Source organism: Hyperoodon ampullatus (genome assembly GCF_949752795.1).
Source record: "Hyperoodon ampullatus genome assembly, chromosome: 14".
Taxonomy (NCBI): domain Eukaryota; kingdom Metazoa; phylum Chordata; class Mammalia; order Artiodactyla; family Ziphiidae; genus Hyperoodon; species Hyperoodon ampullatus.
Window position 1 is genome coordinate 31176373 of NC_136927.1, and position 24448 is coordinate 31200820.

Below are 24448 nucleotides of genomic sequence, written 5' to 3' on the forward strand. Positions count from 1 at the left end.
TATACACACAATATAAAACTGGATGCACGTAGGCCGCACGCAGGCGTGCACACAAAGTGATGCTCACACACGTACCCACATGCGTGCACACAGACACCAACCCACACAGGGGGACCATCCCAGCCAGCCCTGCATCTGGCCCATTTCCTTTTCAGTACTTCCCCTCCCCCAGCCCCACCACTCCATTTCCCAGCTGTGTATAAGACACATCTGGCCGTGGCCATAGGCACCGGAGTCCTTCCCTGACTCTTGAGAGGCGCCTGTGTCATCTCTCAGGTTATAACATGCTGTCACACACAGGCTGGTTTCTGTCTGTCTGACCAGACACCCCACTGCTGGGCCCAGAGTCTGGTTTCAGGACTCTCAGCTGCACAGCCTGGGACCCTTCTCCCCTCCATCTCCCTGCATCCCCCTCTGCTGGGCCCCATTTCCCAAAGTGGGAAACGAAGCCCAGGTCCCAGCAGCCTCTGACCCCACTCCTCTCCCCACTCCTCTCTCTGTCTCTCTCTGTCACACACACACACACACACACCCAGGGAAAACAGATCACAAACCCAAACTGCAGTAGCTCCCTCCCACCTCCCTCATCCAGATTAAGGATCAGTGTCACCAGGGCGACAACTTTTGCCACCAGTGCCCAACCCCTGACCCTGTAGATTGAAACCTTTTGTCTGTGGGACCACAAAGGGCATTTCTTTTTTTTTTTTTTTTTTTTTTTTTTTTGGCGGTACGCGGGCCTCTCACTGTTGTGGCCTCTCCCGTTGCGGAGCACAGGCTCCGGACGCACAGGCTCAGCGGCCATGGCTCACGGGCCTAGCCGCTTGGCGGCATGTGGGATCTTCCCGGACCGGGGCACGAACCCGTGTCCCCTGCATTGGCAGGCGGACTCTCAACCACTGCGCCACCAGGGAAGCCCCACAAAGGGCATTTCTGACCCAGGACTCCTGGCTTTCTACTCTCCCAAGGCCTGTGCTGTGGGCCGGCCCCCAGCATTGCCACCCTGGGAAGAGTGGATTCGGGGCAGCAGCGCAAAGACCGTGGGTGCTTCTGGAGAGGAAGCAGGAGGGCAGGGAAGAGCTAGACAGCGAGGCCATCCAGGCGGGGTGCCCGCCCTCCCCGAGCCTCAATGTGCTCGTCTGTAAAGGGGCTAAGAACAGCACCATCTGCACTGGGCGTTGCTTGGGGCTACCCAGGCTGCGCCCCTCCCCACGCTTGAAGAAATTTCCACCTTCATGGGTCTCAGTGGGAGAAAGCCCTGCTTCCCACTGGGGACCCTGAGGATGGCAGCCTGGCGTTTTGTCAGCCTCCTGGCAGCTAGGATGGGAGCACATGCCCCTGGCTGGGGCAATCAGTACACAGGTCCCAGAGTGGCACTAGTGCCACTAAGCAATAGGGATGGGAGCTCCACCACAGGGACAGGGTGGCAGGGACACCCACCCCTGGGGCCAGGCCTGCAGCCGTGGGGCAGAACCCCATCTGAAGTTTCCAGGCATAAGTTTGCTGCCCACTTTCTAGACTGTAGTCAGCACTGGGGCTGAGTTCTCCAGTTTTCTTCCTGTTCCAAGAGATTCCTTTCAGCTTATATCAGCCGGGTCTGTTTCTGTTGCTGGCTGCCGGGTCCAGGGCTCATCACGGCCCCTTAAGACTGCTGTGGGGAGTGAGTAAAACAATCCAACCTGCTAGCCGGGCACCTCAGCACATCACACTCCCTCTCTGGGCCTCAGTCTCCTCAGCTGTAAGATGGGCTGATAATAGTTCTCCACCCCCTGTGACATAATAAGAAATAGATATTTGGTCTCTGCCCCCAGCTCCTGACACAGAGCTCCTAAAACCCTTGTAATCTCCGGAGTGATAGGAGAGTGTTTTGTTCTAATGAGGTGGCTCTTGGCAGGCACCCGGGGTGAGGGCTGGTCACCAAAAAGGCCAAACCATGATTAGAAGCTTGGAGCTTTCAGCCTCACCCCCATCCTCAGGGAAGGGAGAAGGGCTGGAGATTGAGTTAATGATCCATCATGCCTACATGATGAAGCCACGATAAAAATCCTCAAAGTATGGGGCTCGGAGAACTTCTGGGCTGAACACATCCATGTGCTGGGAGGGTGGTGAACCCCATCTCCATGGGGACAGAAGCTCCTGTGCTCAGGACCCTTCCAGACCTTACCCTGTGTATCTCTTTATCTGGCTGTTCATCTGTATCCTTTATCATATCCTTTCTGATAAGCTGGTAAATGCAAGTGTTCCTGAGTTTTGGGAGCCATTCCACCAAATTATCAAACGTGGGCGGGGGCTGTGAGAACCTCTGACTTTGTGGGCAAGTCAGACCGAAGTAGGGGCGCTCTGGGGAACTCCTGTGGCTGGCATCTGAAGTGTGGGCGGTCTGCGGGACCGAGCCTGTGGTCTGATACCCAACTCCAGGTGGGTAGTGTCAGAATTGAATTGAATTATATGATACCCGGTTGGTGTCTGGAGAATTGGTTGGTGTGGAGGAAACCCCCACATATTTGGTGTCAGAAGTGTCGTGAGTAGACAGCTTTCTTTTATCCTCATGGGGATGGTGTGAGGATTAAATGAGATAATGCAGGAAGAATTTGCCATGGGTAGCATTTGCCTTAACACGGTAACAGCAATGATTTATTTGGTTTTTATGAAATAAGAACTGAGTGGGGGTCCTCAAATTCAGAGAATCTGTAGATCTGGATAGGAAAAAAATTATGTTTTTGTTTTCACTAGCCTATAACTGAAATTTAGTGTCTAACTTCAGTTCCTGAGGTAGCAACATCCATGGACCTGTGACTTTGTCACCAACAAGAATTGCAAGTATTTTTATATCCTATGACTGTCATATATATGACATAGCTGGCTTCTTTTGTAACCTGTCTGGGGTTTTTTTGCATTGAAAAAGACTATTCTGAATATTAAACTTAGTTATTAAAATACATGCCAAAAAATACATGCCAAACTGTTTAAAGGGACGGGTACTGATGTTAGCAACTTATTTTGAAATTTATCAAAAAATAAAATAAAATGGCTAGATAGAGTTATAGATGGATGGAGAGGTAGAAAGATGGAGGAATGGAGAGATAGAGGGATGGAGGGATGGATGGATGAAAAGATGAGTAGAGGGATGGAGGGATGAGGGATGGATGGATGGATAGATATAACAACATGCTATCTAGGTGTTCACTGCTCAAGTCTTTCAACTTTTCTGTATGTTTGAACATTTTCACAATAAAATGTTGGGAGAAGATTTCTAAAAGAGAGAAAAGGATGAAACCGAGAAAGAAAAAGACATTCAAAGCCTGAAGAAAGAAAGAAGACTCATCTTAAAGATCATCTTTATCATTGAGTCCTTATCAAAGTCAGAGTATACAGAGAAGAAAATGAACAAAAGAAGCACCAAAAGCAGACACATAATGCAGGACTTAAGTAACTGTAACATTAAGGGGGGAAAATTAAGTTTTCCCTATAAAGAAAGTTCAATGTCTAGGCTGTATTGTCCATGTGATGCCCACTGGCCACCTGTGGCCACTGAGCAGTTGAAATACAACTGGTCAGATCTGAGATGTGCTGTAAAATATACACCGGATTTTGAAGACTTAGTACCAAAAAAAGAGAATGGAAAATAGCTCTGGAATATTTTAAAATATTGATTACATGTTGAAATGTTAATATTTTGGATATATCAGATTAAATACAATATATTGCTAAAACTAATTTCCCCTGCTTCTTTTTTTTTTTTTAATGCAGCTATAAGAAAATTAAGATGACATACGTGGCTAAATTAGTTATATTTCTACTTGGTAAGACTGGTTTAAAGGAAGTGTCCACTGTGAAAATTCTGAGTTTACCAAGCTGCATGCATTTCTCTTATGCTTCTAGAATTATTCTTCTTTCAATGGTTGACCAGACATGGATACGCCAAGGGAATAATTGTTGCCCTTTGCTTACCTTTGGGGGAGTACCTGCTTTTTCCATTTTTCTTGTGGTCTGTACCTCTGGGAGATACGATGTCAAACTAGTGTTTAAGATATTTGGAAATAAAATAAAATCTTTATAAAATAAAAATATTTTTTAGGACTTCCCTGCTGGCGCAGTGGTTAAGAATCTGCCTGCCAACGCAGGGGACACAGGTTCGAGCCCTGGTCTGGGAAGATCCCACATGCCGCGGAACAACTAAGCCTGTGTGCCACAACTACTGAGACTGCACTCTAGAGCCCGCGAGCCACAACTACTGAGCCTGCATGCCACAACTACTGAAGCCCACGCACCTAGAGCCCGTGCTCTGCATCAAGAGAAGCCACGGCAATGAGAAGGCCACGCACTGCAAAGAAGGGTAGTCCCTGTTCGCCGCAACTAGAGAAAGCCTGCATGCAGCAACAAAGACCCAACGCAGCCAAAAATAAAAATAAATAAATAAAAGAAAAAAATTTTTAAATATATTTTTTAGAAGAAATATCCAGTCTTAAATCAACAGAAATAAATTCAGGTACATCTTTCAGAACAAAACAAAGCATGTATTTGGAAGGGGTGCCTGGACCCCAGAAGGGTCCTCAGTGAATCAGGATGTACGAGCTGGGTCCCCTGCCCTCCAGCCCTTCGAGAATCACGTGGTTTCTGACCAGGATCTTCCTGTTTTCAGATGATTCTGCCACAAACAGACGGTCATCACAAAAACATGAGGCACCATGTGACAGTCGCCTGGCCCTTCTTGTGGGCAGTGGCCCCTGCCCTGACTGGGGCAGGCACAAGGTTTGGTCCCTCTGGGCCCTGCTCCAGAGTAAGGAGACCTCGGGAGGAATCTGGCCAAAGTGACAGTGGCGCCATCCTCTGGCCAGAGAGTGGCATGGAGCTAAGTCAGGGTCTGAGCACCCTGGATATTTACCCCAAAGGCAGCTTGGGAGGGGGGATACCTGGGCTCTGGGAGGTGGGGCCAGGCAGGGTCAGCCGTCACTACTGTCAGCAACTTATTGCGAGGCATTTCCTGGATTGGGGCTCCTCTTGTACTGCTCACCTCTCCAGGCCTGAGCCTTTCTCTTCTTTATTAACATATTTTAAGCATGTTCCAGGTGCTGTCACCAAACATCATCTCATTTCATCTCTACTCATCCTTGAAGAAGGAGCTATCATCACATTTCCTAATTCACTGATAAGAAAACTGAAGCACAGAGAGGTTAAGTGACTGGTCGAAAGTCACACAGCTCAGGACCCACAGTCTTGACAACCACTCTGTGCTGCCTCTTCGCAGAAGGGTCAGAAACCCAGGTGCTCCATTCCAATAAACCAATTCCTACCAGAGAGGGTACAGTACTGCTCACCAGCATCTCTACCCAGGAGAGCTGCTCCTCCCCCAGGTGCCCCACATCCTCAGGGCATAACCACCCACCAGTCACCCAGCCAGACACTCAAGCCTGACAACGCTTCCTCCGCAGTCATAAGTGTCTCTGGCGTCAGGCCCTTTCTCTCCAACCCTTCCCCTCACTATCAACTGTGTGACCTGGGGCAAGTCACTTGACTTCTCTGTGCCTCAGTTTCCCCATCTGTAAAATGGGGATAATGATAGGTCTATCTCATAGAATCATCATGAGGTCAAAGTGATTTTTTTGTTTGTTTGTTTGTTTGTTTTGGCTGCATAGCACAGCTTGTGGGATCTCAGTTACCCAACCGGGGATTGAACCCGGACTACGGGTGAAAGCCCAGAATCCTAATCACTAGGCCACCAGGGAACTCCCACAGTGATTTTTAAATTAAGAAACACACACACGCACATAACACTGTAAATCAACTGTACCTCAATAAAAGTTAAAAAAACCCAAAAAACAAAAACAAGCAAAAAAACCCCACATTGTAAAGCCAACTATACCCCAATAAAAATTAAACACACACACACGCATGCACACACACATATATATATAGGGGCTTTATCATGACACCTGTCACACAGTAAGAGCTCAGCACTATTTAACTATCATAATTATCATCTGCATCCAGAGCTCAGCACAGTGGATGGGACACCAGAGACCCCACAGCAGATGTCTGGGAGGCCAGAGATGGTTTCCTGGGAAATGCAATCATGTCCCTCCCCAGCCAGGGGTCCTGTGGTGCTGTCCCCAGGAGCCGGAACATGAAGCACGAACTCCTCAGGCTGTCCCATGAGTCCCCGCTGATGTCACCTGCCCTCTCCTGCCCACAGAGCTCCCTCCAGTGAGCTGCTGCTCCCCTGCCCTTCTCCCCGCTCCCACCCCCAACGCCCTGCACAGCCGGCTCCTTCTCATGCTTCAGGGCTCAGCCCACATCCATGCCTCTCTGCCCCAGGTCACAGCACAGCCTCTGGGCCCCACAATTTGTCAGTTTGGACCTGCTTGTCTGTTGACTGTCCCCCCACTGGAATGTCGGGCTGTAAGGACCCGGACCTCATCAGGTGCTCACAGCTGGATCCCCGCAGCAGGCACACCTGGCAGGTGCGTCAACAAGTGTTTGTGGAATGACCAAATGCTGGAATCAGTGAGGGAACAAATGGGGTCTGGTCCCAACGCTCATTTTGCAGCCTGGGAAGCCAAAGCGGAGATGAGGTGACGTCACAGGTCACATACACGGTGGGTGGTAGAGCCAGACTGAGGTTATTATTATGAAATATTTCATAAGGACAAGGGGGCACATGCCATGCAGACAGAGCTCTGGACGACTTCCTCTTTGATTTGCCACCAGCCCTGGTGACACAGGCAACTGAAGGCTCCACGAATCACTGCCCTTCATCCCAAGCACAGTCACTCCTGTGCCAGTGGAGGGACTGGCTGCAAGGTCTTTTCATTCGATGCTGGGATGGGGGCTCAGGATGCCCCCTCTGGCAGGTCACAAGAACCCCCCATGGGACGGGAAATTATGTCTTAACAGCTGAGTCACAGCCGGGGTGTAGAATGGCATCGCTGGTAAGCGTGACTCCATGACATCCATTCCAAACTCATCCCAGCCTGTTTCTCCCCTCCACGCAGCTCAGCTGTATTCAAGTCGGCTCACTGGCAAGATGCTGCCACGGAGGAAGGAAGCAAGCCCAGAGAGGACAGAGCTGGTTTGGGGTGGGCAGCCTGGACCCTTGTCCCTTGTGGAGGGAGAGAACCAGGTCATGATACCCAGAAGAGCCAGGCCCACTAGGTGCCTATAGTGCTGAGTCCTCACCTCCACCCTCGTGAAATGGGCAGAACTGTTATCTCCACTTCACGGATGCAGAAACAGGGCTCAGAGAGGTTGAGGGCTCTGCCCAGGGTCACACAGCTGGCCAGAATTACCTCGGGGCTGGAACTCCAGAGCCTTACACGCAGCGTTCCAGCTGATTGCAATCCACACTCCACCACGTGCCAAGTGTTTAGAACACGTCACTGCCTTTAGTTTTTTTTACAACAAACCTATGAGCTACGTGCTATTGTTAGCCCTGTTTTACAGAGGATTAAACTGAGGCTTGGATAAAGGAGACCATTTGCCCAGAGTCCACAGTCGGGGGCTGACAGGGGTGGGATTTGAACCCAGTGCATCTCCAGGGCGCATGAGCTTCCCTCTGCACCCGAACTCCTCCTTCATCATCGACTCTTGGCTTCTGCACAGTTGGGCAGGAGCTGGCGGGCTGACCCACACTGTAACCTCTGGGCCAAGGACACGGGTCTGCAACCACCTTCCTGCCCCAGGGCTGCTTTCTCAGGCCTCCAGCTCTCCCAGCATTTGTGTAACCGGTCATTTTATTCACTTGTATGGCCTCCTGCCTTAGCCCTGCCTGATCCCCCATCCCCAGGAGCCCCTTTGAAAGAGTAAACGGAGCTGGAATGAGGGACTGACGCTGAGGGATGGACAGATAGCCAGACAGCCTGGAGGCAGATGAGGACACAGCCGAGGGACTCAGACAACTACGGTGAGTGTGAGAAAGCAGGTGATATACACGTGAAATGCTGGTGACAGATGTGAGCAAGGCAGATAAAGGAACCTGGGTCACTGCAGAGCAGAACAGAAATAAAAATGCTGATTTATCACCAGCTGGACACGGCCCCCTGGAGGGTAAGTGTGTGACTTTTAAAGAAATACCCTGAAAAATGGGTCTGGCTCAGCCGAGAGCCTTGGAATCCTTTTTTTTTTTCTCTAATAGCCGAGATATAATTTACATACCATACAGTTCACCCATTCAGAGTGTACATTTCAATGATTTTTAGTATATTCAGAGTTGTGCAACCATCACACAGTCAATTTTAAAACATTTTCATCACCTCAGAAAGAAACCCCGTACCTTTTATTTCCTTGTGCCCACTCCCCATAGCCTTAAGCACCCACTAATCTTTTAGTCTCTATAGATTTGCCTATTCTGGACATTTCCTATGAGTGGAATCATGTACTTTGGGGCCTTTTGTGTCTTTAGTATCATGTTGTCAAGCTTCACTCATGTTGTAGCATGTAGCAGTGCTTCATTTCTTGGGGAGGGATAAATTAGGAGTTTGGGATTAACAGATACTACTATATATAAAATAGATAACCAACAAGGACCTACTGTAGAGCACAGGGAATTCTATTCAATATTTTGTAATAACCTAAAATGGAAAAGAATCTGAAGAAGAATATAGATATATATAACTGGATATAAATAGAATATAGAATATATATAGGTCACTTTGCTGTATACCTAAAACTAACACAAAATTGTAAATCAACTATACTTCAATAAAAAAATAAAAATAAAATACTTCATTTCTTTTTATTGACCAATAACATTTCGTGGTACAGATACACCACGTTTTGTTTATCTACTCATCCGGCTGACTGACATCTGTGTTGTTCCCTCCTTTGGTATTACGAATAATGCCGCTACGAACCTCCCTGTACACATTTCTGTGTGTTTCTGCTTCTCTTGGGTCCACACCTAGGAGTGGAAGTGCTGGTCATATGGGAAAGAACCTTGGAATCTTCTTCCAGATTTAGAGATCCTCCATAAACGCACAGGCAAGAAATTCTACAAATAATCCCAGCACATCTTATGCAGGCTTCCTGCATGCCAAGTCCTGTTCTATATTCACTTGTAGAATCTTCACAGCAATCTACTGATGAGACACTAGTATTATCTCAATGGTACAGACAAAGAAACTGAGGCATAACTCTGCCTGGCTCCTGAGAACCTGCTCTTAACACTAGACCAGAACAAGGTTTGTGATGGGTGAGAACAAGACCAAGGGCACCCGTGAGTCACACCCCGAGGACCTGAAGCAGTGGCTTCCCCTCCCTTCCTGGTGTGACCCCAAGGGACCAGCATCTCCCCCTGGGGAGGAGCCCACTGAGGGCCCCCAGGCCTAGCCACACCCCTCCATCCTGGCTGAGACTTTTCAAAGGAGGGGAGGGGGTGGGCTGGGGGAGACCTTTCCTCTGCCATCAGCGAATCTGACCACTTCCCTCTCCCCTCTCCCCCCACGTCGGGACAATGGTCACAAACTTGGTCCAAAAGCATTTAGTGAGCACTTACTACATGCCAGGCACTGTGCTGTGCACAGAAGATCCTGCCAGGAGCAAAACAGACACAACACCTGGAGCTGACACTCTAGGCGCGGGAAAGACAATACACTGCATAATAATAAATATATACGGCCCCCATAGTAGCGGGTCTGTCCTGGCAACCAATGCACGCACCCCTCCTCTGTCGCAGAACAAAGGACCCCATTCCCTTCCCACAGGGGACGGGTACAGCAGTGGGGTTGGCCAGGTGCCACGTGACGCACGTGCAAACTTAAGCAGGGCAAAGGGGCACACATTGGGTCTGAAACAGGAAGGACATCCTCACACAAGGCGATGAGGCTGAGGGGCCTCTTTAGTTCCTGGTAAGGAAGTGTTCTAGGCCCAAGGCCATTCTATGAGGCCAAGTCCAGGTTAAAAGACTGCACACTCAAGACCCCTTCCCAGCACGAGGCAAGGCAGATCAAACCCAAACATCTACAGCTGGAGGGAAACGCAGAGATGAGCTTAGTCCAGGGTTTCTCAATATCAGCCATACTGACATCTGGGGCTGGAGAACCCTCTGCTGTGGAGGGCTGTCCCATGCACTGTAGAGTGTCAGCAGCATCTCTGCATTCTACCCACTAGATAACGGCAGCGCTCCCCACCCTGCAGCTGCAATAGCCATCCAAGTCTTCGGGGTTACAATCACCACCCCCACCAGTTGAGAACCACTGATCTAGATAAACCCTGTCCGATTACAGATGGGGAAACAGAGGCCGAGAGAGGTTAAAGATCAGAACAGCTGCCACAGACTGGGCATCTACCTGATGCTGACCCGACGCCAAGGGCTTTAGACGTTATCATCTTGAATCTTCAGCACCATCCTAGGAGCGAGGCGTTACCAACTCCCTTTCACACATGCAGAATCTGAAGCTCAGAGAGGCCAAGAGAGTTACCCCAGGCCACACAGCAGGTGAGTGGCCATCAGAGCCGGGCATCCCTGACTTGGGGCCCAAGCGGTCGCCTCCAAGAGCTGAAGGTGAGCTTCACTGAGGGAGTTTTGGTAAACAGGCAACAGTTGCTGGCAAATTCTTTAATTCCATCTGCTGACATGTCTGTCATCAACTGCAAACATCTGTGGGTTTCCACCGGGGTCCGCTTGACTCCTTCCCGTCCCCGTGGTCTGTCAGGCATGCGCAGAATGACAGGTTTCGGAGCTGATGGGCCACCTTTGGCCCGTGTTATCCCAGGTCTCAGTGGGCAGGTGGCCCTGGTGAATACGTAACCATCTGTCATAATAAAATCATAAGCTGTCAGAGCTGGATGCAGCCTCAGAACGTACCTGATTCAGCACCTGTGTTCTCCAGGCAGGAACTGGGGGCCCGGGGCGTGAGGGGAATACCATGCTCAAGGTTACACAGGGAGCTGGGGCGGGGCCAGAAGGAGGACCAGCTGAGATAGAATGCGCATACTGTACAATTCACTCTCTCACAGCGTACAGTTCAATGGCTTTTAGTATCTTCCTAGAACTGTGCAACCATCCTCACAATCCATTTGAGAACACTCTCATCACCCTTCCTAAAACCATTGGCAATCATCCCACCCCACCCTTGTTTTCCCCCAACTCTCCAAGCTCCTGACAACTACTAATTTCTGTCTTTATGGATTTGCCTATTCTGAATGTTTCATGTAAATGGACTCATACAGCCTCTGGTCTTTGGTGACTAGCTTCTTTCACTTTGCATAAGGTTTTCAAGATTCGTCCGTGTTTTTAACAGGGCTGCATTCCTCTTTAAGGCTGAATAATATTCCATAGTATGGATAGACCACATTCTGTGTGTCTGTTCCTCCACTGATGGACATTTCCATTGTTGCCCCTAGACTGTTTTTTTGGTAACTCCCAATGATTGAGAGCTTCCTATGTGCAAGCCTGAGCACCTGACTTGCAGACAGATCAAACAGCCCAGGAGGAGGCAAAATTTTTCCCATTTCACAGTCAGGGAAACCGAGGCTCAGAGGAGCCAAGGGACCAGCTCAAGGCTCCAAATCAGAGGTGTTCTCAGAGGTCCCAAACTGGCAGCCTGGGGGCCAACATGAAATGCACTCTGGTTTGGCCTGAAAAGCATTTCATAGTTGTTTGAATTAACTGCAAACATTTGAAACTTCAGGGTTTTTTGTGTTAAAAAAAAAAAAAAAAAAAAAAAAAAGGTATTTCTAGCTTCTCTTGAAAAAAATAATAAAAATCACAACATCTAGCCACACAGGGCCTGTCTTTCTCTTTCCAGGAGTTTAGAGACAGCTGCTGAGAGATGTGCTATCCCCTCAGGACAGGACTGTGCTCTCTCCCATCCCCCGGGCCACCTGCTGGGTTAGGGTGACCCACCATCCAGCTTGCCCAGGACTGTCCCAGTTTTAAAACTGAAGGTGCAGGGCCCAGGAGACCCCTCAGTCCTAGGCAGGCGGGATGGCTGGTCACCCTAATGGCCCGGAAGCCCCATCACCTGTCAACTCTGCCACCCACCACTCCCCCCAAGAATCTTACACTATAAGTCACACATCAGCTTTGGTCCAGCGTCTGGTGTTCTCAGCTGTGGTTTTCTTCTACCATTTCTCCCCCTGACCACATTCTCCAGGCCCCAACTTCTCATGCGTCCTGGGCAAAATGAGAAATATAAAGAGCCTGAATTCTTCATTAACCTGGACTTACTCCATTTCAACTCTTGTCCATTCTGAGATGGAGGCCTTCCTGCTGTTATGAACCTCCTTTCTTTTATGAAACAATAGGGGAGGGGAGGTCATTGGTGAGGTTTTTAATGTCTTCATTAGGTAAAATAAAAAGTTAGCCATCTCATGTCCAACCTCAATTTTTAAAAATAAACTTTAAATTTTAGAATAGTTTTAGATTTAGAGAAAAATTGTGAAAGGAGCACAGAGAATTCCATATACTCATATCCAGCTTCCCCTGTTATTAACATTGACACATTATTATTTACTAAAGTCTGTGCTTTATTCAGATTTCCTTAGTTTTTTTCCTGAAGTCTTTTTTCTGTTCCAGGATCCCATCCAGGACACCACATTACATGTAGGTTCCTCTGGGCTGTGACAGTTTCTCAGACTTTCCTGGTTTTTGATCACCTTGACATTTTTCAGAAATATTTGTCAAGTCCCTCAACTGGGATTTGTCTGATGGTTTTCTCATGATTAGAATGGGGCTGTGGGGGCTTCCCTGGTGGCGCAGTGGTTAAGAATCCACCTGCCAATGCAGGGGACATGGGTTCGAGCCCTGGTCTGGGAAGATCCCACATGCTGCGGAGCAACTAAGCCCGTGTGCCACAACTACCGAGCCTGCGCTCTAGAGCCCGTGAGCTACAACTACTGAGCCCACGTGCCACAACTATTGAAGCCCGCGCGCCTAGAGCCTGTGATCCGCAACAAGAGAAACCACTGCAATGAGAAGCCCACACACCACAACGAAGAGTAGCCCCCGCTCGCCACAACCAGAGAAAGCCCGCATGGAGCAACGAAGGACCAACACAGCCAAAAATAAATTAAAAAAAAAAAAAAAAAAAAAGAATGGGGTTGTGGGACTTCCCTGGTCGTCCAGCGGTTAAGACTCCACTTCTACTGCAGGGGGCACAGGTTGGATCCCTAGTTGGGGAACTCAGATCCTGCATGCTGTGCGGGTTGTGTATTTTGGGAGGAAGACCCCAAAGGTGAAAGGCCATTTTCATCACCATCATATCAAGGGTACGTGCCCTGAAGATGAGGTACGTGCCCTGAAGATGACCTATCATGGTTGGTGGTGACTTTGATCACCTGGCTGATCGAGGTAAATAATTTGGAATTCTTTTGTGTGGGAAATTCATCTCTCCTCCAAATTAAAAAAACTATCTCATATATATATATATATATGATATATCTATTATATATATCATATATATATATGATATATCTATTATATATATGATATATATATATGATATATATATTTTTAACTTTCTATCAGCAAAGCCCTAATCCTGGCTTCACCACTGCAGGCTCCAGCTGGCCATATGGGATTTGCCAGAGAAAGACAGAGCCCCCTCTGTGTGCCAGGCCTATGTGGGGTATTTTTATTTCACATAAAAGGGTGCTTTCTGGCAAAATCGGGCTCAGCTTCCCCAATTTACAGAAGAGGCTCAGAGAGGCGAGTGAAGCCCCAGGTCACACGCTGTGAGTGGCAGCTGCTGGGTTTGAACCCACTTCTCACCTCCCTCCCCAGCCACCCCTGAGCTGGCTTGCTAAAGCTAACTGCTAGCGAGCAGGAAGGCACCCAGGCCACGGAGGCGGGGAAATTATACCAGCCTGGATCCTCCGCTCTCAACCCACGGGGCCCCACCCACCCTCAGGGAGACATCCCACGGCGCGGACTTTCAGCTGCTGCTGCTCCGGAAACCTGGAGTTAGAAAGTGGAAAAGGTCTGGAGATGAACCGCAGGACGCCCCAGCCAGAAGGGCGCCACCTGGCGTCGCCCCTCCCCCAGCGCCCTTTATACGGGAACTGGTGGGCGCCCACCCACAGGGAGAAGCCTGAACATGTCTTTAAGGGAGTCTTGGCTTACTCCCCGGACCACATCCTGAGGCTCATCTTCATCATCCCCCTGCCTCCGAGCGGGGCTGGGCTGGGCAGTGGTGAAACCCGGGGGGCTACTCCTGAAGGGAAGTCTGGGAGTCCTGGACCCCACTCTTGGCCTCTAAGGTTCCCCTGGTGCCCTGGGAAATGCAGCTCAGGTTCCCCTGCAGGAGCACTGGACTGGGGGGTATCCTGAGAGGCTGATCCACCCCTTGGGAGAGCCCTTCCTGCTCTCTGGGCCTGGGGGTCCTCCTCTGTAAACTGGGGGTAAGAGATGACTCCCCGGGAACTGCCCAGTCCCCTGCTTCCAACCCGGACGCAGCTGGCCCAGCCGCCTCTGACGGGGACCTCTCGGCCTCCGTGGCGCGTCCCCTGCTCTCTGCCACCCCCTGCAGGTCATGTATGGAAGGGCAACTTGGCTGAAAGCACCCAGAAGGAGACGAGAACTGGGATTCTAGACCAGCATTCCTGGGTTCCCATCCCGGCTCTACCACCTGCTAATGGAACCTCAAGTGTGCCACTGAACCCCTCAAAACTTAACCCAATGCTTTGTCATTTATAAAATGCATATAAACAGGTGAGGAGGACATCTATGCGTCTCTGTGATAACATTTGCCCAGGAAATTATTGCCTCCAGCCTTGTCCACTCTGCATCCTCAATGCTGTTGTGTCCACCCACCCATCTCTGCCCGGGCTGGGCCTTCAGCCTCTCTCCTGAATCACTGCCTAGACCTTCAAGTGGCCTCCAGTCTCCACTTTAATCCACCATCCTAACTCCACCCAGGGTTCTCTTTCTAAAACACAGATCTCATGAGTAACTCTCCTGCTTGCAATACTCAGTGGTCCTCTATCGATAAAGTCACAGCATTCAAACCCTTTTCCCTCATATCTGTCAGAATGGCTATTATCAAAAAGACAAGAGATAACAAGGGCTGGCGAGGATGTGGAGGAAAGCGAACTCTAGTGCATAGTTGGTGGGAATGCAACTTGGCGCAGCCACTATGGAAAACAGTATGGAGGCTCCTCAAAAAATTAAAAATCTAAATACCATACGATCCAGCAATTCCACTCCTGGGTATACATCCTAAGGAAATTAAACCACTATCTGAAAAAGATACCTGCATGTTCATTGCAGCGTTACTTACAGTAGCCAGGACATGGAAACCACTGAAGTGTCCATCGATGGATGAATGGATAAAGAAAATGTGGTATACATATACAACGGAATAGTACTCAGCTATAAAAAAGAATGAAATCTTGCCATTTGTTACAACATGGATGGACCTTGAGGGCATTATGCTGAGTGAAATAAGTCAGACAAAGAGAGAAAAATACTGTATGGTCTCACTTTATATGTGCCATCTAAAGAAGCCGAATGATACAGAGAACAGACTGGTGATTGCCAGAGGCCAGGGGGGCAGGTAGGACCGGGGAGGCATGAAGTGGGTGACGGGGGTCAAAAGGTACAAACCTCCAGTTATAAGATAAGTAAGTTCTGGGGATATACAGCATGGTGATTATAGATAACAATAACGTATTGTATAGTTGAAGGCTGCTGAAAGGGGATCCTAAAGGTTCTCATCACAAGAAAAAAAAATGTAACTGCGTGAGGCGATGAATGTTAACTAAACTTATTGTGGTGTCATTGTACAATGTACACATATATCAAATCATTATGTTGTATGCCTGGAACTAATACAATATTACGTGTCAATTGTATCACAAAAAAAACGCAAAAAAAACCTGTTAGACCCAGGCCTTGTCTTGTCTCTGATCCAATCATTTACCATTTCTTTTTCCATCCTAGGCTCCTGCATATGAATCCACTGGCACCCTCTGCATCCCCTCACCCTATGGTGATTCCCAAATCTGGCCTTTGCATGTGCTATTCCTGCTGCTGGAAGACATTGCCTGTATCTCTGTCCACTATTTGTCATTCAGGATACAGCTCAAATGCCCCCACTGCTGAAAAGCCTTCTTTCCTTCCCACTCCCTGCCCTGCCCTGCCCTGCCCTGCCCAGAGAAGAGTGGGTCCCTCCTTTGACTTGTCCTTCAGGCATCTGCTCGGGATCCAGCTCCTCCAGGAAGCCATCCCTGACCACCCCATACCCCCAAGGTCTTGAGTTGGGATAGTGTGCCTTTGGTCTGTCTGACCTTGGGTACTGAGCCCTGTGAGGTCAGGGACTGTGTCTGAGTACTCGGGTATCCCTGGCACCCAACCATGCCCCGGCATGGAGGAAGAAATCAGTTGGGGTTCGGTGGATGGGTGAATAAATAAATGAATGAATGAACGAAAGAATTTGGACAAGCAAGTTAGAACTGGTGATCACAAGGAAGGGTTCTTGAGTGCTACTTGGAGGACCCCTTGGCTTCATGGGAGGTAGAAAAGGCTTTGCTCTGACACAGATCATGGCTCCTTTGACCCCATCTAAGCCTGTTTCTCCACAGGCAAACTTGGGAAATTATTAAGCCATTGCCCAGGTGGTTATAAGGATTGACTGGGATCACATTGCTATTGGTTTATAGCCTGGACCCCGAAAGCCTTATGTCAAAGCTCATGGGACCTTTAGCCTTCATGATGGGATTCTAGGAGGGAGTGTCCAGGACACACAGCGCCCAAAGTCTCCAGTGCCCACCTTCCACCCCCTCCACCCCACACCGGGCCCTCTGTGCCTAACACTGGCCACCAGTCTGCTCTTCCAGCTGAGCCCCAGGCAGGCTTTTCCAGGGTCTGGGCTTTAGCCTCTCTCAGCCCCTCAGCCTCTGCAATCCTCCCTGCATCCCTGCTCCCCCGGGACATCCATCAGCGTCTGGCCAGCTGTTGTCCAGAGCAGCCACTTCTGACTGGCGCCCCCCCCCCATCCATCACCGCAGCCCAGGGGACTTCAGCCCAGCTGCAGCCATCAGCCCCAGCACCCATCCCGGGGCTGGGGTTCCCGGCAGCCTCTCTGCTTAACCCCAGTTCTGGAAATGGACAGCAGCTGGGTGGGGGCAGGTAGGGGAGACCCTCCGTTCCAGCTGTTAGGAGGGGACACCCCTACAACTGACCTGCTGACAGAGGCCTTTTGCAGGCCACCCAAAGGGAATTAGGAGCCTTATTTTCACAGCAGCAATGACAGCTGACCTCTATTGAGTGTTTACTGTGTGTTCCGACCCTCCGCCAAGCACACTCCCTGCCTCTGCTAATTCAATTGTCAAAACAAAACAAAACAAAAACAACCCATGATGGGGAACTTCCCTGGCGGTCCAGTGGTTAAGACGTTGCCTTCTAATGCAGGCGGTGCGGGTTCGACCCCTGGTCGGGGAGCTAAGATCCCACATGTCTCGCAGCCAAAAAACCAAAACATAAAACAGAAGCAATATTGTAACAAATTCAATAAAGACTTTAAAAACGGTCCACATCAAAAACAAACAAACAAACAAAACCAACCCATGAGGTTGGTTCTGTTATCCCACTTCATAGGTGTGGAGACAGAGGTTCAGAGAGATGCTGTGACTTGCCCACAGTCACGCGGCGGGGAAGTGCCACAGCTGGGACTCAGACCCAGACTGAATGATTCTGGAATCCACGCTCTTTCTACCCTACACAGGTGCCTGAGTGGAAGTACAAGGAAGACAGAGGGAAATAAGGACTGGGGTGAAGGGGAAAGAGGGATTCCTGCTCAGAGAGGCATTCCTTGGGAGCTTTGAGAGATGGGCAAGATGTGGGTGGGCAGAGGACTGATGGGGATGTGTGCTTAGCAGGGGGAGCACCTTGAGCAAAGGCATGGAGGTGGGAGCCTGAACCACCATCAGCGCAAAAGGGCGAGAGTCAGCGAGATACACAAGACACACACGCAGTGTGAGGCTTGTAGGTGATGTGGATGTGTGTGAATGACTGCATTTGTTAGTGATTGTGACTCTCTGTGTGTGTGTGTGTGTGTGTGTGTGTGTGTGTGTGTGTGTGTAAAATTATGAAAAGCTTTGAAATGGGCAAAAAAGATGACTGGTGTCTTGCCTAGTGCACCCTTCTGGGTTATCTTGGCCTTTCATCATCTTCAAGGTATTTCACACGATGTAGAAAACCGACTGTAATGCAAATGATTCTCCTCCATAGAAATGCAAATTACTTGCATCCGGTAGAGACACAATTGATTTTTGCCCTGGCACACTGACTAGTTTTGCACCTATTTGTAAGTTCATTTCAGCACTCCTAATTGCCTGCGTTTGCATGTGCGTGCGCTTTTTAATCCTCCTTTGAATTGGCTGTAACATCTTACTAGTTCCCTCATAAATTCACGAGTCAAATAAAATCTTTGACATATGTTCAAAGATTTTATATTTGTATGAGAGTCCTGAGTTTCCTTTCTTAAAAAGATGTTCCTTTACCAGGGCCCATGTGCCTGCCCGCTCAGGGGCTGCAAAGCCTGCACACCCCCTGCCCCCTGCCCTGGCGCCCCTCAGGCTCTGGCCTGTGCAGCTGACCACAGACAGTATCCCCCCCTGTGGTATGCCCAGACCAATCATGGTTCTTTTGACATTAGTCAGCACTTACTACACGCCCAGCACTGGACTGAGCAATTTAAATGTCTGAGATCGATTCTTTCTCCCAACACTCCTGTGAGGCAGGTGGTCTCATCACCCCCATTTGACAGCTGGGGAAACTGAGGATCAGAGAGGTGAAAAAGTCAGCTAGAGAGAAAGTGCCAAGGCCAGGATTTGAACCTCAGCCATCTGACTCCCGTGCCCATGGGTTCCTCCACTATCTACAGGTGAGTGGGTTTCTCTAGCTGCTCCAGCTCAGAGAAGGTAGGAACAAGGGCTCCCAAAGGCTGAGCCCCAGCCCTGCCACAGAGCAGTAGGAGAGGCTGTTTCTCAGTGGGGAGCACCTACTATGTGCCAGGCCCCAGCCAGGCACTTCACATGCACACTCCCACAGTGTCCTCACCATAGTGAGGCAGGTCCTGCCTCATCCCCATTGGGCAGAGGAGGAAACAGGCTCAGAGAGGTTAAGCAACTTGTCCAAGGTCACAGAGCAGAGCTGGGATTTGAACCCAGGTCAGTGTGTCTCCCAAGTCCGGTCCAGGTTCAGTCTGCCTTCCCCCGGCCTGCAGGGAGGTCACTTATCCCAGCCGGGGTTCAGAGGGGACTGCAGTCAGCAGTGGTGGACACTGGTCCCCTCCCCGACCTGCTTCCTGCCTGGGAGATACAGACAGTCCCTTCAGAAGGAGCTGGAGTTTGGAGGGCCAGGTGTGCCAGACCCACCCTGCCCCCTTCTCCAAGAATGGTCTGGGGCCTCCCAATCAGCTGAAATTGGGGCTTCGCTGCTGTCTGCCTGCTCCTCCATACCTCAGCCTCAGTTCCCACACCCGGAATCCTGCTCCCACCACCATGCACAAAGCCTAGCTCACTTGTTAAACCACACAGCACAAGGTTAAAAGGAGCCCGCGGTGCTTCCTGTCTCAGTAAGTGGCACCTCCACCCACACACGAGCACAGCTGTTATGCACGCCCATAGCACCAGGAACTCCTGGGTAACATGTATCACAGTTATGACTGAAAATCCCACGAGGTCCTCTCAGTTTCGCTGTGAACCTGAAACTGCTTCAAAAAATTAAAGTCTTAAGAGACAGTTGTTTTTTTCTAATCCCATGAGAGTATCTAAGAATCTGTCCCCAAAATACAAATCCATGCATGCACAAGGTTTTGTTGTTGCCACTGCAGCACTAATAGTATCAGCAAAGACTGGAAACAATACAAACATGTACCAAGAGGAAACTGGTTGAATAAAATGGACATCCACATAAGAGAGCACTACACAGCTGTGAAAAGGAACAAAGATGCTCTCTTAATCCTGCACTGGAATGATCTCCAGGATATATGATTAAGTGAAAAAAGCAAAAATAGAATCCAAGGAGCAGAACTGTGTATGCAAAGTATTCTGTCTTCTGAACATGTGTGGGGTGTGTATACATTTGCTTATATTTTCAAAAAGAAACAACGGAAAGATAAAGCAGAAGCTAACAAAAGTTGTTACCTATGGGGAGAGAGGTAATTGGCAAAAGGGAAAGATGTGGAAGCTGGATTTCACTGAGTGTATCTGGTTTTAGAGTATTTAGTTTGTAAATGCAAACTTACAAAATTGTAAAGCCAAGACAAAAAAAGCAATCCCTTAAAATAAAAATACCCAACAGAAATGAGTAAACCTGACTAAATGTCAACTTGGCAAACACACTAAGAAGGATTATTGGAAGTGACTTTAAAACAGCATTTTGATTGTACATCCCTAATGGGCTTTAACCTAAGGACCACAGAATCACAAAGAAACAGGAGCACAACGAAATCTTCAACAGCACTCAGTTATCTTACAGGTAGTGATTATACTGGTATTATTAGGTTGAAACTGTCTGCTTTATAATATAGGATAAAGAAGATAAGAAATTGGATTAATATTGTTAGGAACAAAGATTTTCTGTGTAAAAATAAAAAAAGAGATACATAAAATCAAATAAGTTAACTGAAAACCTTGGGACTTCCCTGGTGGCGCAGTGGTTAAGAAGCCGCCTGCCAATGCAGGGGACACGGGTTCGAGCCCTGGTCCGGGAAGACCCCACGTGCCACGGAGCAACTAAGCCCGTGCGCCACAACTACTGAGCCTGCGTTCTAGAGCCCGTGAACGACAACTACTGAGCCCATGTGCCGCAACTACTGAAGCCGGTGTGCCTAGAGCCCGTGCTTTGCAACAAGAGAAGCCACCGCAATGAGAAGCCTGTGCACCGCAACGAAGAGTAGCCCCCGCTCGCCACAACTAGAGGAAGCCTGCGCACAGCAACGAAGACCCAATGCAGCCAAAATATAAATAAATAAATAATAAGATTTAACAAATAAATACATAAATCCTGTTTAAAAAAAAGATAACTTAAAAAAAAACACCTTGTAATCGTAAATGTGAATGATAATTATCATTGTCTCCAGCTTTAAGCCTAGATGCAATGATAACCCAGTGGGAATGAGCATTCCTAATGTCTAGATTGTGATTCCTAACTCCCATTTATTGCCAAAAGGAACAGGGCTCCTCTGAGAAACAGCTGATTCCAGGTCGAAAATGCATGAGATGAATCTGGGACGTGTCATCCATAAATCAAGAAAATTGTCAAAGACTACAGAGGTCATGTCGAAAAGAAGCTGGGTGCAGGGGGAAGAGACTCCCATTTACTTGTGCTGGGCACGGTTCTAAGCACTTTACAAGTATTAACTCACCCTTAGGAAAATTACTTAACATCATTTAATCCTCCAATAAGCTTGTTATGAGATATGTATGATTATGCTCGTTTTATAGATGAGCAAACTGTGTCCCAGGCAATGAAGTAAATGGCCTAAGATCACACAGCAGTTAGATGGCTGAGTGAGGATTTGAATCCATGCCCTTAGCCGTCTTCTAAGCTGCCTCTTCATTAATGCAGGATGATCAGCATCGAAGTAGAAAAGGAAAATAAAGAAAATGGCCCAAGGCTTGGCACAGGCCAGTCTGGGATGTGTTTAGAACCACAGAGAGTACCCCCAGTCCCTCCTTGTTGGGCCACCTGTGCTATAACCAGGGTGCTCAGAGGCTGACCCCAGTGGGGATCAAGGAGCAGTTGTGATGTGCTCGGCCCCATATCCTGGTCAGCTGCAGACCACACTCCCATAATGCTCAGCCTCCCTACAGCCACTCCTCACATCCTCCTGACTCTCTTGGGGCCACCTGGGCTCTCTTCCTCAAGACCACCACTTCAGAGCAGCTCACCATTTACTTCCTCACAATGCCCAGCCAGGTAGGAATGGGCATTCCTATTGCTCAGATGGGGAAACTAAGGCTCGGAGAGGTATTGAGCTTTCCAAGCTCATGGTGCTTGGGAAGAGGCCCTTGTCCCACCCTCTCTCTTTCCTCTGTTGGCTCGTTCTCTTTGGAAGGCTGAGCATGGGGTGCTGGTGGTCCATGCTGAGGCGTGAGTTACCCTCATTTTGGTGTGTGTCATCTCCCCAGCTTCAGCTGGGAGCTTGGAGGAGGGGTCTGCGTCCATGAGCTTGAGGCAAGAAGGCTGCTTTCCCCAAAGAGAAAGGAGCCTGCCATCCAAAGCACCCTGGACATCCACTGCCCTCCGTGTCCATACAGCCACTGCACCCAACCAGTTCTACCTCCAGAACACTCCTGGAATCTGTTCCCTCTTCACCTAAAGCCACCACCCTGGCCCAGGCCACCATCAGCTCTCACCTGGACTGTGGAAGCCTCCCACCCACCCCCGCTCCTCGCGTCCTCCCTCATCTCCTCCAATCTACTGCAAGAGAGAAAGGGCAGATTCCAGACGTGCTTTGAAGGTGGGATTGACAGCATTTGTGACAAATGGGCAAATGAATATATTTAGTTTCTGCCATCCTCAGTGTGCCTCCCTTTTCTACGTAGGCCTGATTTTCTTTCTTTTTAGATAACCAGTAAGGTGGAAATGCCAGGCTCTCCACCAGGCCTGGAGGCTGGGCCAAGCCCCACCATTCCCTGCCCCCTCCACTCCCCAGCCCAGCCCTCCACTTTCTGCTGAAGGCTGTTTGAGAGGCAGCAAATCAGTGCTTAGGAGCAAGGATCTCGCACTCTCTGCAGCGACTAAAAGGCAAGGAAATAAAAGAGAGCATCGTTATAGCTTACAAGGGATTTAAGAGAAATACCAGCCAAATGCAATGTACAGACTTTGTCTCTTGATTTGAACCATTAAACACATTTAGAAAACAAACGGGGTCGGGGGGGGAAGATGGGATTCGAGAGGATATTACAGAACCATGAACTTCTTGTAGGTGTGATGTGAAAGTGGTGAGTAAAAGAAAATGTGCTTATTTAAGAAAGTTCACATCACAGAGATACATTCTGAAGAATTTATGAATGAAATGCTTAGATGATATGATTTGTGATAGAAGAATCCAGCGGGGAAACGGGTGGGGGCAGAGCTGCAACCAGATGATTTAGAGGAAGGTGCACCTTTCTCAAAAGATATGGAGGTTCCTTAAAAAACTAAAACTAGAGCTACCATGTGATCCTGCAATGCCACTCCTGGCCGAAAGTCATAATTTGAAAAGATACATGCACCCCTATGTTCACTGCAGCACTATTCACAATGGACAAGACATGGAAGCAACCTAAACGTCCACTGACAGATGAATGAATAAAGAAGATGTGGTACATTTATAAGATGGAATACTACTCAGCCATAAAAAAGAATGAAATATGCCATTTGCAGCGACATGGATGGACCTAGAGATTATTATACTAAGTAAGTCAGACAGAGAAAGACAAATATATGATATTGCTTATATGTGGAATCTAAATAAATTTGATACAAAGGAACTTATATACAAAATAGGAATAAACCCACAGACAAAGAAAACAAACTTATGGTTACCAAAGGGGAAAGGGGTTGGGGGGAGAGATAAATTAAAAGTTTGGGATTAACATATACACACTACTACATATAAAATAAATAAACAAGGACCTACTGTGTAGCACAGGGAACTACATTCAGTATTTTGTAATAACCTATAAGGGAAAAGAATCTGAAAAAAATAGATATATATATGTATGTATAACTGAATTACTTTGCTGTACACCTGGAACTAACACAACATTGTAAATCAAATATACTTCAATTAAAAAAATAATTAGATATATACAACACTATGTATAAAATAGATAACTAATGAGAACCTACTGTATAGCACAGGGAACTCTACTCAATGATCTGGGAAGGAAATCCAAAAAAGAGGATATGTATGCATATAACTGATTCAATTTACTGTACAGCAGAAACTAACACAACACTGTAAAGCAACTATATTCCAATAAAAATTTTTTTAAAAATCATTAGAAAAAGATATACTTCACATGATTCCAGTAAAAGCACGGTGTCTAGAACTAGAGCAGCCTGTGGTTTACCGATGCTGACCATTGCGGGGAGCACTCTTGGGCTGGGGACACTTAATGATTAAACTCTTATCCTCTTTACTCTTGTCTATATCAGGGACGGATGTGAGGATATTGGAGCTAGACTGTGGAGTTCAAACCTTGCTCTGACACTTCTTTGCGTGTGACCTTGGCCAGGCACAGTCCCACTGTGTGCCTCAGTTTCCCCATCTGTCAAGGGGGGGTGTAATAATGTCTGCCTGACAGAATTGTGGTGAGAGTCACAGGAGTTAACCAGCATGTCACCCGCACTAAAGAAACATTAGCTCTGATTATTGCTATCAGGTAATATTTGAGTGTTCCCATGATTTTTTTGTTCACATTTCATTTGTCTGAGACGATCTGGACCCCCTGGGGAAGACACAGAACACCTGGCTTTGTTGTTGTTGTTGTTTTAAATAGATATATTGAGCTATAA

General features: G+C 48.3%; 1 long non-coding RNA gene across 1 annotated transcript in view; it reads right to left on the bottom strand.

The window, feature by feature from the left end:
* Positions 1 to 10542: 10542 nt before the first annotated feature.
* LOC307063348 overlaps positions 10543 to 24448 on the bottom strand; it is a 33410-nt gene continuing 19504 nt past the window's right edge. Inside the window, exons 2-3 of the long non-coding RNA XR_013811241.1 lie at positions 11999 to 12109; positions 10543 to 10745 (exon numbers count right to left, since the gene is read on the bottom strand). This is a non-coding gene — a long non-coding RNA (uncharacterized lncRNA). The remainder of the gene's footprint in view (positions 10746 to 11998; positions 12110 to 24448) is intronic.